Below are 12,062 nucleotides of genomic sequence, written 5' to 3'. Positions count from 1 at the left end.
ATGGTTTATATCCAGTCAAAACACAACAGAAATTGCTTCAGAAGTACTTTAGAATGTTGACTGAAGATCAGAAAAGTGAACAAAACCACACAAGACAAACTCACAGTGTATGAGTGCAGCTGCTTTGGCGTGCTTTCCAGGAAATTGTCCATGGGCTGTAGAGGCAGTTATAAGGCTATTTACATTCTGATGTGTTCTCATGTGGAATGTAACTGGAGGACACTCACAGGATAACAGAGGCATTTACATGATGGCCCATTTTCCATTATGTCAACACATTTTAATCAAGCACACTCACATAACCATGGGGGGCAACTGCTATTGCAGTGTTACAAGCCAGTGCTATTGTGTAATTATTGTTAATAATAATACATAAATGTTTTATCCACTGTGGGAATATAACAACCATGAGCATCATGTGAAGATGCTGAAACAGGTAGATGAGATTTGTACTTTGGCCATGCACATTGTCATGAACACTTAGCTGTATATCCTGTTTAGGGTTATAATGGTTTTGGACAAAGGAAAAAATCTTTAAAAAGTAAACTTGGGTAGATCAACACATGCCATTCATGTCAAAACACCTCTTCATTTCCCAAGAGATTACATTTGTTACAATGTTTGACAATATGTTAAACACTATTTTGATTTCAGCTGTTTGAAACCTCAGATTTCATAACATTCACCATCACCAGCCAAAATGTGAGGAAAAAAGATAAATTGTCGAACTCGCCATTGGCTCTTCAGCAGATGATAATATGTAATTTTCATCAATGTCATTGATGAAAGAGGTTGCACAAATAAAAAATTTGGATAATATAATGTATTGTAAATGTACATTGTTTGCAGGTGTTTTTACTATCTCTACTGGCATTTATGCCTGCATCATAAAATATTTATTTTAATAATTATTTAAATAATTATTTAAGAAAAACTGTTAAAACATGTAAGTTGCACCACACATATATTGTGGTTATTTATTAAAACAAATATAACTGTCATTTCACAATTTTGTTGACAAGAGTACTTTTCATGTTCTCAATATTTTAAAGAAGCTTTCTTTAAAGTGTGCAAGTAACGTAAACATTTGCCACCCGCATTGGTAGAGAATTGATAAAGGTTTTTATTTCATAAAATTCATTTGTGGCCTTGCAGGCTGTCACTAAGCAGTTATGTCTATCCTGTGTATGGTAAAAAGCTGACATTCCATTCTTCAGCATTGTTCAGTAATGTTGGCATTTTTCCACCTCAAAGAATTAGGACAGTACTTCCATCTTTTCTTATCAAGAAAAGGTTTAATTGCTTATTGCAGAGAGCAGCTACGACCATGTCTGTACTGCGTGGCAGGAGACTGTGTGTATTGCAAGCCATCTCAGAAGAGTTTCTTCTACTCTTGAAACTGAGAACTCATCTCCTGGTACATTCCTCACCAGAAACTCCTTCCAACTGCTGTGCTGAAAATACACACAACTTCCTCTTCTCTCTTCCCATTAAAAAGATCATGTGACAATCTTTTCCGTGTCTCAGAAAGGAATGAAAGAATTGCCTTGAATTTTCTTCTTTTTTAAGTTCTTCTCTCATTGCTCCTTGTCTGAATTTCTTTGTGCTGTGCTAGCTCTTGTTCTCATTCTAAAAATGGCAACGTCTTGGTCAGTTTGGTGGCCAATTTCATTTGAATCTGGTCTAAGTACATGGTAGCTGGTTGCTGGGTGCCGCCCCTAGTGTGTTTTGTGAGAACAGTGTAACTAAACTAACAAGGATGTTTGTTCCCATGAGTAATTCCTGTAGCCACATCAGTGCTTGTCAGCATGTGGAGGAAGTGCGTTATCAGTTGGTACCACTGTAATCAAGGTCAGACAGCCAGATATTACTCACTATTAAAACAGTTCAACTGTGGTGACCTGTGAGCCCATATTTTTTATATGACCACAGCGGCACAATTAGGTAGAAGAGGACTCAAGAAATATTATACATATTTTATTCCCATGATCCGGACCTTTAGCACCAAAGACTGAACTTCTGGAAAGCATATAAAATTGACAATGAAAAATATATTTAATTTTTACACTGTTAAACAGTTTTTTTTTCTTTTGTCCCCAACATTAACATTTTATTCTCAGATACTCTATTGGCATCCCACCCCATTGTGGGAGTCCATCCAATGATTGTCTTGTCTTGATAGGAAGTACTGAAAACGCGAAACAAAATGTTACAGAAGTGTGACAAACTGCTTTTTAAAGTGGAGTATGCCTCCTGTCGCTTTGATATTCATAGTCATTGGGTATACAGCGCGACCCAGCAATTTGGACATAGCTCGTGCACCCTATTGTGTTCGTGGTTAGTGCTCAATCTAAGCCATCTGAGAAAGAACAATGGCTTAATCAGAAGACATAAAGACAAGACCAGAAGACGGCAGGGGTTGTATCCTCAAAAGTGGATTTATCTGAGAGATTACAACGTTGCCCTGCCTTTCCAAGCCCCTCGCCGACATCACCCAGTCTGTGGTCTTTCAAGTCCAAAGCAAATTTGGTTATTCCCTTCATGGGAGGAAGCTGTAATCGTTACAAATAGTGGCCAAATTCAAACTAGCCTAATGATTTTGTACATACGTGGTTGCTGAAAACGATCCATTGCTGTAGCCTGTGAATTTGATCTCGTGCCACACGTTAATTGCTTATCTCTTTGAATGTTAAATTGCTGTATACAGTGCAGGATGGGTTTTATAGTGGATATTTTGGTAAACATATCTCAGTAATCAGCCTTATATGTTGCCTGAAATTCTACGTGCTTCTCTCATGAAGCTGAAGGGAGCTGGCAATGAACTCGTATATTTTGAGATTTACAAGGACACCACTGGCATAATCTGAATCTCATTCTTAAAATTTGTTCGGGTGCGTGACATGAAGGATGAGCCTACGCGTCGTCCGTCTGGACTCCAGGCAATGTCTGAAGGACCACGTTATTAACCGATCGATAACCGCAATCATTCTGGAGCAGTACATAATTGGGTGTGAACACAGCCATCAACTTCTGCGGTCCCCACACGATCAGCGTTTGAAAGCTACACGTGCATGCAAGCGAGAGCCTTAGAATACGGACGCAATGCTTTATTTTAAGCGTGCGATCCACAGTACACTATGCAATTTATAATGGTTTACCAACACCCTGGGGCTGTCAAACCTAAATAAGGAACTATAGAACTTTCTTTTATAGATTTAGATTGACATGTTGAACGCAGAGCATAGTTGTGCAAATGCTGAGTATGTTCATCCATTTAAGTTTTTCTTAAAACTGAAAGTAATTGAGATGAACCCATATTTCCTCTGGCAACATTTGATTGGATTTTACATCTCATAACAAAGGGATAATGAGATTGTTAAAATGTGGTTAAAATGACATTCTTAGTGTCATTCAGTGCCCATCCCCAAGAGTGTGGCTAATCACACAGAAACAAAGAGCACAAGATGAGCTATCATCACTGCTAAGTAAAATGCTGCCCTACACTGCAAGGAGTATTCTGAGGTAAGCACTGGTGCTTAATCACCACTTAAGAGTAAAAAATAAAACAAACTCCATAATTGATACGGTACTTTAATTGTGGGTCTTTTGCAAGTACCAGTCTATTGAAGCCACGGTGCTGGACAGCGATATAAAATGATATGTTATAGCCCATGGCCTTCTTCTGGCCAATGCAGAGTGGTGGGGCTGTAAATTAAAGTAATATATCCCTACTGATTGTTTCACAGTCAAAGGCAGTAGACCACACAATCATTTCTATACCACAGCATTGCGGAAGAATGGCTGGTATGTTGGTTTATGCTGTAATTATTAGACAGTGATTTAATATGCAAGGTTTAGTTCACAAGCTAATTGCTGTTTTCAGATTGATCTGGTAACCTGATAGATGATGTCTTTGTCCTTCATTCTGTACAGCAGTATTAGGTGAATGCAATCTTCACTATACACACATTTTAAAATGCATTATGTTAATTATTATTCAAAGTCACTGAAACAGCTGTTCCAGTGTTGCCTGAAGTAAATTAGTTGCTGTATCCTGCAGTGTATGGTGTATCTAAATGTTATTGGATCTCAGATTGTGGACCCAATCATTTCAAAATTCATCAATATGCTAGCTGACTCTAAATTGCACTCTCTAACAGTGTGTGAGTTGTCTTTAGTGTTCTGCTGAATTATTATTGAAGTTCAGCTTATTCTCGTATTTAATTGCCAGCCATATCGTATATCAAACAATTGAGTGGTGTGATACCTGTGGCAGTGGTGGCCAAAGCAATGGGCAGCTGAATGATAACTCACAGCTGAATCAGAGAGCTGTCTCACACACATTGGCTGCTAGGCAGTAAGAGTAGCATGATTAATGCTCATTTGTATGCTGCTCATCTGAATGGCACACTACCATTCACACAGTAGCACTCCCACTATAGCAGCTGTTTGTAACTGTACTTATTACATCTTATGTTTCTATTTCACAAATTGGACTATAGTTTACCTGGGCCAGAAGTGGAATGAGTAAAATAATTAATGTTGCTTGTTGATGCCATGTGTTGATATGTTTTAATTCCTAAGAGCAGTAGAGCAAGAGTTAAAATTGTGACATCTCTGGCAGAATGGACATCCCTTTTAAGATGCAGACAATGGAAATGCATTTGTGGGTTTGGGTGGCATTGTTACATACTGAGGTAATTACAGCCTGTTTCATTGTCACAATTTTCCTTCCAATATTTTGAGGTCAATGCATCAGATTCAAGTAATACTGAGAATGTGGCTCTCAGTGATGCTCTTGTCATTCAGATGTTTTTTCTTTGACAAAAGGTCTGGCCAGGCCTTTCTAACCAACCCTGACTTTTGCCTCAATACAAAAATCAATACAGCTTTGACAGTACTAGAGCTAGACTGTGTTCATTGGCAGTGCTTATCTGTTTCCACAAAGTAAGAAGACAGTCAGGTATTGGGATGATGCACCCAACAGGACATGGCTCCCAAGTGTCAGTCCAAAAAATATGTTTTGGACATATCACTTTTCTTTTCAATTTCTAAAACATGTTGATGACAACACGCTTCTCTAAATTGACAGACTCATGGTATACAAAACAAAATTGTTAAAAAAATTGAGAAATACATTTTGCTTGTCTCTTTCATTTCAACCTCTCCTTTTGGGCAAGTGTTCTTTTGTTACACTTAGCAGTCACCAGAATCAAGGTGGTGCCTCAACGAAAAAGCTTCAGTCAATCAGAAGAAATGATTCTTGATTTGCAGCTAAAATGGATTAAAAATGCACTCCTCAGAATCCTCAGCCATCCAGCAATCCATCCAAACAAATGAGCTTTTTATTTGTCATCTTCTTGTGCTTGCCGCTTTTGTGCTTCTCTCCCACTGAGTGGGTCAATATTGCTATTGAGAAAATGCATAATTTTTAAACACATTGGTCTCACATAGGCAGACAGTGGCAACTGCAGGCCCAAGAATGCCTGATACGACAATGGGACCGTGTGCTTCTGAAGAAAGCCAACTTTCATCCTTGTGGAAAAAGCAGTGTGAGAGCTGCACACAGCTTCAACCCATCTGCAATCATAAACAACCCCAGATGACAGCTGGACCCAGCACAAGAGAATCGGTTCTAGCACTCAGACTGAACTGGTGCAGATTTACAGATTTAACTGTAAATATCCAGATGTGCCTCTTTCTTGTCACCTCTCAGTAGAATTGTGCTCTCTTCCAGGAACCACATAGAGGTCAGAATGTTTGGATTCTGATGATTAGTACAAAAACATCTTGGGGATCAGCATGAAACTTGGTGGTGGTGGTGGGGGGGGGGGGGTCATCTTTATCTTTGAGGAGCAGATTCAAGCAAGGATAACATTGTTTACACAATAGTTTGCATTCATGTCCGTGACCGCTGAACTCATGATGTGTAGGAATTCCAAAAATTTAATACTTGCTTAATCTCTCATTTCTTTATGATGGATTTATTTAAATGGACAATGCAGAGACAGGTATGCCCTTTACAGTTGATGTAGGGAAGCTATCTGATAAACTGCATGATGTCAATAAATAGTTAGCCAAAGACTGGATGTCCAGTGTTGTATGGATTATGAAACATACACTTTCACTGGGGTAGTGAAATCACTAATGAATTACAACCAATGTTATAAAATTAAGCTCTCCTCCTCCTATTACATCAGTCAGAGTGGGGCCATCCCTTAGATCTAGATTGTCAATTTCCCCAGATAGTACAGCAGGTCTACTCTGTCTGAAGTTGTCCATTTAGATTTCTGTTGGTGTGTGATTTGTAGACATCTGTGATAGCCATAGCGCTGTAAACTGCAGACATTATACCTGAATAATTGAACTGCTCCTAGACTTACGAGATCTTATTAGATTCAGACCTTTGATGGTGACCTGTTGTTTATGCCACTAAGTGACAAGTGTTGCCCTATTTTTTCATTCTAAACTGTACATTAGTACTGAAGGTTGCCCCAGAAAATGATGTAAAATAATCAACATATGGCAGATTTACTACAGTATGACTGTAATACACCTACAGCTAGTTGGGATCAGGGTGATCAAGTCAGGGACATCTTTATTAATATGATCATTCCTTGAACTTGATTCAGGTGTTTAATGGCCTTAGTGTAATTGTTGCAATTCTGGATCTAAGGAAGACACCTGCCTAAATGAGTCATGAGAGAAGGAACCTTGATGAAATAATACCAAGTAACAGCACCATTTTAAGGAGCTCCTAATGCCAAGGCAGAGATGGATGGAGGCAATGATTTGACTGCATATCAGAGTGGAGAAGCAGAGAGGTACTCAGCTGTCACATTTGATACAGATTTGAGCAATGGTTGCTTAGCTCTCTAATCATAGGAAGTAATATTACAAAATTGGTCATCCCGATATTAGCAGTTTCCACATAATTGTGAGTGAGATTACCATATTAAATAGAGGGTCAAAATCTAAGACAGAAGCTGTCTTAATTTGACAAAGAGTTGGAGAATAGAAGATCCTCTTCATCTGTATCCATCGTAAACAAGACTTTTATACACAGGTGATGTTGCATACCATTTAGTCATTCTATAACTATGTTCCTGACAGCTCACTTTCTGAAAGCAGGGGCAAGGACACAAAGCACACAGACCTTGTGCTTGTGAATCTGAGAAAAAGTGACCAAAGCCAGGATGTTGGGTGTTCCCTCATTCACATACCTATATGTTTGAACATTATATTCATGACAAACCTAAAGTCCAAAGACCAAATCCTTTAAACACACCTATGTTTACAAATGTTTGGCTTTTAATTACACTTAAGTTAATATTAAACAAGATAACTCCACACTTTGAGTGCTTTCTTAAATACTATTTTTACATGATGAGAAAACAGTTACTCAAAATGCTTTTCTTACTTGCCAGGATATAGGAAAGATAAAAAAGGAAGTGTTACTGCCCTAATGAAGACACCCAGTGGACACAAGCTATAACTGCAGCACCATTTCATCAGACCTCACTGTGAACCATGAGCATAATTTAAGTTTTGCACTGGCTGATTGATCGAATATTCTTTGAAAGCAGGGACTGTGAACAGAATGGCTGTTCACCTTCTCAGATTAGAATCATTACCTGCATCATCATTACGGGTTTATCCCAGCAATGACAACAGTTTTGAAGAGAACATATTTGCAAATTCTAAACAATGTAGACCAGGGTGATGCCTCATTTAGACAAAATAATTGTGGAAAAAAGACTAGGTATTCATTGCAGAGCTGGATGGAATACTTTCAGATCATGAGGGTATGTTCATATTATGCATACTGTTGCATACTGATAGCATATATTTACAAATCACAATGGATACCATAAATACCATAGATTACTAGCTAGGAATGATAAAATCATTTAATAAAATTAAGCAACAATTAAAAGGGAATCACTAAAATTTCATGATATATACCACATGAAACAGTTTTGAGGCATACCTCAAAAATCCTACTAACACTAAATGGTTAGCTATGAACCTAGTGGAAAAAAAAGATCAAATACATTAACTAGCAAAACCAAATTCACATACAGAGCGCTCCCTATTGTTCAGTTTCCAGAGTCCACGTTAGAACACAGAGACATGTTGTGACATGCAAATCACCTTGAAGTTATTTCTGTCGAAAGAATTAAGAGTGTGTGCAACTTTTGCAATCCTACGCACCCGAGTTTGTGTCACAGTGTGCAGGAGTTAACCCTCTCAATACCATTTAAAAGCATTTCTCTGTAGACTTTAAGTTTGTACTTAAAGCAGACATTAAGAAAAGATTCTTTGAAGACTGTTCAGACACAGGGGGCAGCATTCTACTGGGTAAATAAAGGAATTCTCACCTCAGAGCTAAGCAAATCAATGTACAGACAAGACTGAAATGCTGTCTCAGTGTACAAGCTCAGCATGGACAGGTGTGACATATATTGGCCATTTTCTTCATTCTGAGCCACCCTGTGTGTCTCAGTACACAAACCATTCCTAAGCCTCCCTGATCCCTCCCTGTTCAATTAAGAAATTAAGTCTCTCAGGATTTTGTGATGTGATGAAAAGATTAGAAGATGTAAGAACACTGCCCAACATTGCATGAAAAGGCTCAAATTTTGCCATGTCAGAGACCTGTTTGTGAAGCTGTGCAAGGTGTGCCTGCACCAGTTTTTCTTTTAATCAAATACATTTGAACTTGGCATCAGTTCGCCACATTCATGCCTTTGATCAGCCGTTTGTTTTATTGCTGCTGCTGTGTGCGTCACTTGTTTTGCATTAGATTATATAACTGGTTCTGTTCAAATTGTCATGACACAAAAACAGTCAAATTGTTTGTGATTCAGGTAGGGCTTGAAAGTAGGCAGGGATTCCATGTTGAGTCTTGTTGTTGAATGCATCATCAAAACGATTGTTTTCTGTTGCAGAGGCACGCAACACCCGCTTGGATTACATGTCTTTCTTTTCACTAATAATGCATAATCTGATTGCATGATGATTATACACACCAATTATGAGTAAAAGTGAAGTAAACACATAATATATCAGAAAAGGGCAATTCAGTTATCATAAGAAAATTTCATCATTTAACATATATAAACAAAGCCTGAAAAGTTTTTAACTCTCACAGACCTTTGCTGTAATGAAGATATTTAGCCTCTCTGTTCTCATGGTTACTTGGAGGAGCAGAATTTAAGATTTCTTGTATGATCGGTACTTCACTGTCTCTGTTACCAGTGCAGTGATGTCAGTCTAAACCCATTTAAGTCCAAGCCAAGAACAGTTAAACTCAATTTCAAAATGACCATGGGCTTTCTCAGTATAAATTAAACTTTAAAAATAATGTTGCCTAGGTTTGTATGCCTGTTAAATGATGGGAGCCTAACTTTGAGTGTGACTGTTGCCCAGCTAATCCTGTAATTAAAGCCTGACAAACCAAAAGCAGTGATAGAGTGCAGGGTTGAGACTATGCTGACACCTTAATGAGGCTTCTTCAGTAATCTTCTGCTTACCTTTGAAACACACCTCTGATTCATTCAAAAACAAGGATAACGGCGCTCAGAATGAGATCACTTGCGCTCTGGGATCTTTACTGAAGTGTGCTTGTGAGTGAGTTTTGTCTTACCAACATATAATGAGGAACATACTGACATTTTGACAAAGACAGACAGAAACATTTACCTCTGCGAATTTAACCACTGGTTTTACTAGTCGTTCATGGCTTTAACCATTTATTACACCAATGCCTGAAGAAGCATTTCATTGGGGATCACGTGGAACTAGAAGGAGTGACCTTTATAGCCACGATTATGAATTCCTCTCCATTGACTTCTTCACAAATGATCAGAAATAAATAGCTGCTTTAAAAAACTTTATTTTGTCTAAACACCTGTTAAACAAGATACCTTCTGATAGATGTACTAACTCATATAATTGCACATTGCATTGATTGTATATTGAACCACACAGAAAAGTTGCTATTAAGGCTAACATAACCGACCCCACATAGTACAGTATCAAAACAGCTCCATGACTGACAATTAAGAACTTGTGAGTAGGAAGCTTCTGTGCATCATTATTTATGTTGGAGTTATAATGGAAAAATGAGCACACTTCGATGGAGAAAACATTCTGAACATTTTAAATACAAAATAAATACATCATTACAATCCATACATAATGACCCCCTAAAGAGTTATACAGTGGTTCATCAATTTTCCTCCAGTGACACAGGCTGACAGGTATAAGGAAGTGGGTAACGATGCCCTACAACTTCCTGATGGAATGCTGATAGCTGTGGTTTTGCCTTTATGCAAAATTTTGCTCCTCAGAAACACCAGTGTTTTTCCAAGGTACTTGTTATAACGTGTCTGCATTATAAACAGATACACTATATGGAAACCTGACCATCACACCTATATGAGCTTATTGGACATCCCATTCCAAAACCATGGGCATTAATATGGAGTGCCCCCCCCACCCTTGCAGCTATAACAGCCTCCACTCTTCTGGGAAGTCTTTCCACAAGATTTTGGTGTGTGTCTGTGGGAATTTGTGCCCATTCAGCCAAAAGAGCATTTGCGAGGTGAGGCACTGATGTTGGACGAGAAGGCCTGGCTCGCAGTCAGTGCTGTAATTCATCCCAAAGGTGTTCAATGGGGTTGAGGTCAGGGCTCTGTGCAGGCCACTGGAGCTCCTCCACACCAAACTCGTCAAACCTCCTCCACACCAGTCTTTATGGACGTTGCTTTGTGCACAGGGGCACAGTCATGCTGGAACAGGAAAGGGCCTTCCCAAAACTGGAACAGGAAAGGGCCTTCCCAAAACTTCCCAAAACTTTGTATGCTCTAGGATTAATGTTACCCTTCACTGGAACTAAGGGGCCTAGCCCAAACCCTGAAAAACAGCCCCAGACCATTATCCCTCCTCCACCAAAACTTACAGTAGGCACTGTGGATTCCAGTAGGTAGCGCTCTCCTGGCGTCTGCCAAACCCAGATTCGTCCATCAGACTGCCAGATAGTGAAGTGTGATTCATCACTCCAGAGAACATGTTTCCACTGCTCCAGAGTCCAGTGGCAGCGTGCTTTGCACCACTCCAGCCGTCACTTGGCACTGCGCAGTGACGTTGGGCTTGTGTACCACTGCTCAGACATGGAAACCCATTTCATAAAGTTCCCGATGCACAGTTCTTGCGCTGATGTTGCAGCCAGAGACAGTTTGGAACTCTGTAGTGAGTGATTCAACAGAGGATAGACGGTTTTTATGTGCTACGTGCTTCAGCACTCAGCCGCCCCGCTCTGTAAGTTTGCGTGGTCTACCGCTTCGTGGCTGAGCTGTTGATGCTCCTAGATGCTTCCACTTTACAATAATAGCACTTAGAGTTGAGCAGAGCAAATCTAGCAGGGCAGAAATTCTACGAACTGGCTTGTGGCAAAGATGGCATCCTATGACAGTGCCACGTTTAAAGTCACTGAGCTCTCCAGTATGATCCATTCTGCTTCCAAGGTTTGTCTATGGAGATTTCATGGCTATGTGCTTGATTTTATGCACCTGTTAACAATCGGTGTGGCTGAAACACCTGAACTCAATAATTAGGAGGGGTGTCCACATACTTTTGGCCATATGGTGTATATCGACCTCAGCATATTTATTCAAGTATTCAAAGCCCTGTTCACATTACTCGCCAGAAGCTGCCATGGAAGTCCATGGTCAGTATTAATTTGATATCCCCTTAGCACAACCACAAAGGTTCGAAATTAGATTCATGCTCAGTGCTTTGAATTGTGGGTGTATAAGCTCTTTTCCGTTATCTGAAACCCTTGTCTCCTCTGTTTCAGAAAAGATGTATAAAATAATGACAAGCCTTGTTCTTTCCCTTGAGCATGCATACACATTTGATAACAAAAATAATAAAATGTGTTCAATTGACCTATTGAATGGAGTAGAATATTAATATGAAATGTATCAATTATTCTGCAGCACTTGCCATGAAATAGTCAAGTGGACAAATGCCAAGGATAAATGTTTGTAAACATC

This window comes from Megalops cyprinoides, chromosome 2 (assembly GCF_013368585.1).
Source record: "Megalops cyprinoides isolate fMegCyp1 chromosome 2, fMegCyp1.pri, whole genome shotgun sequence".
In the NCBI taxonomy this organism is placed as follows: domain Eukaryota; kingdom Metazoa; phylum Chordata; class Actinopteri; order Elopiformes; family Megalopidae; genus Megalops; species Megalops cyprinoides.
The sequence above is the reverse complement of the archived record's forward strand: the minus strand, read 5'-3'. Positions refer to the sequence as shown.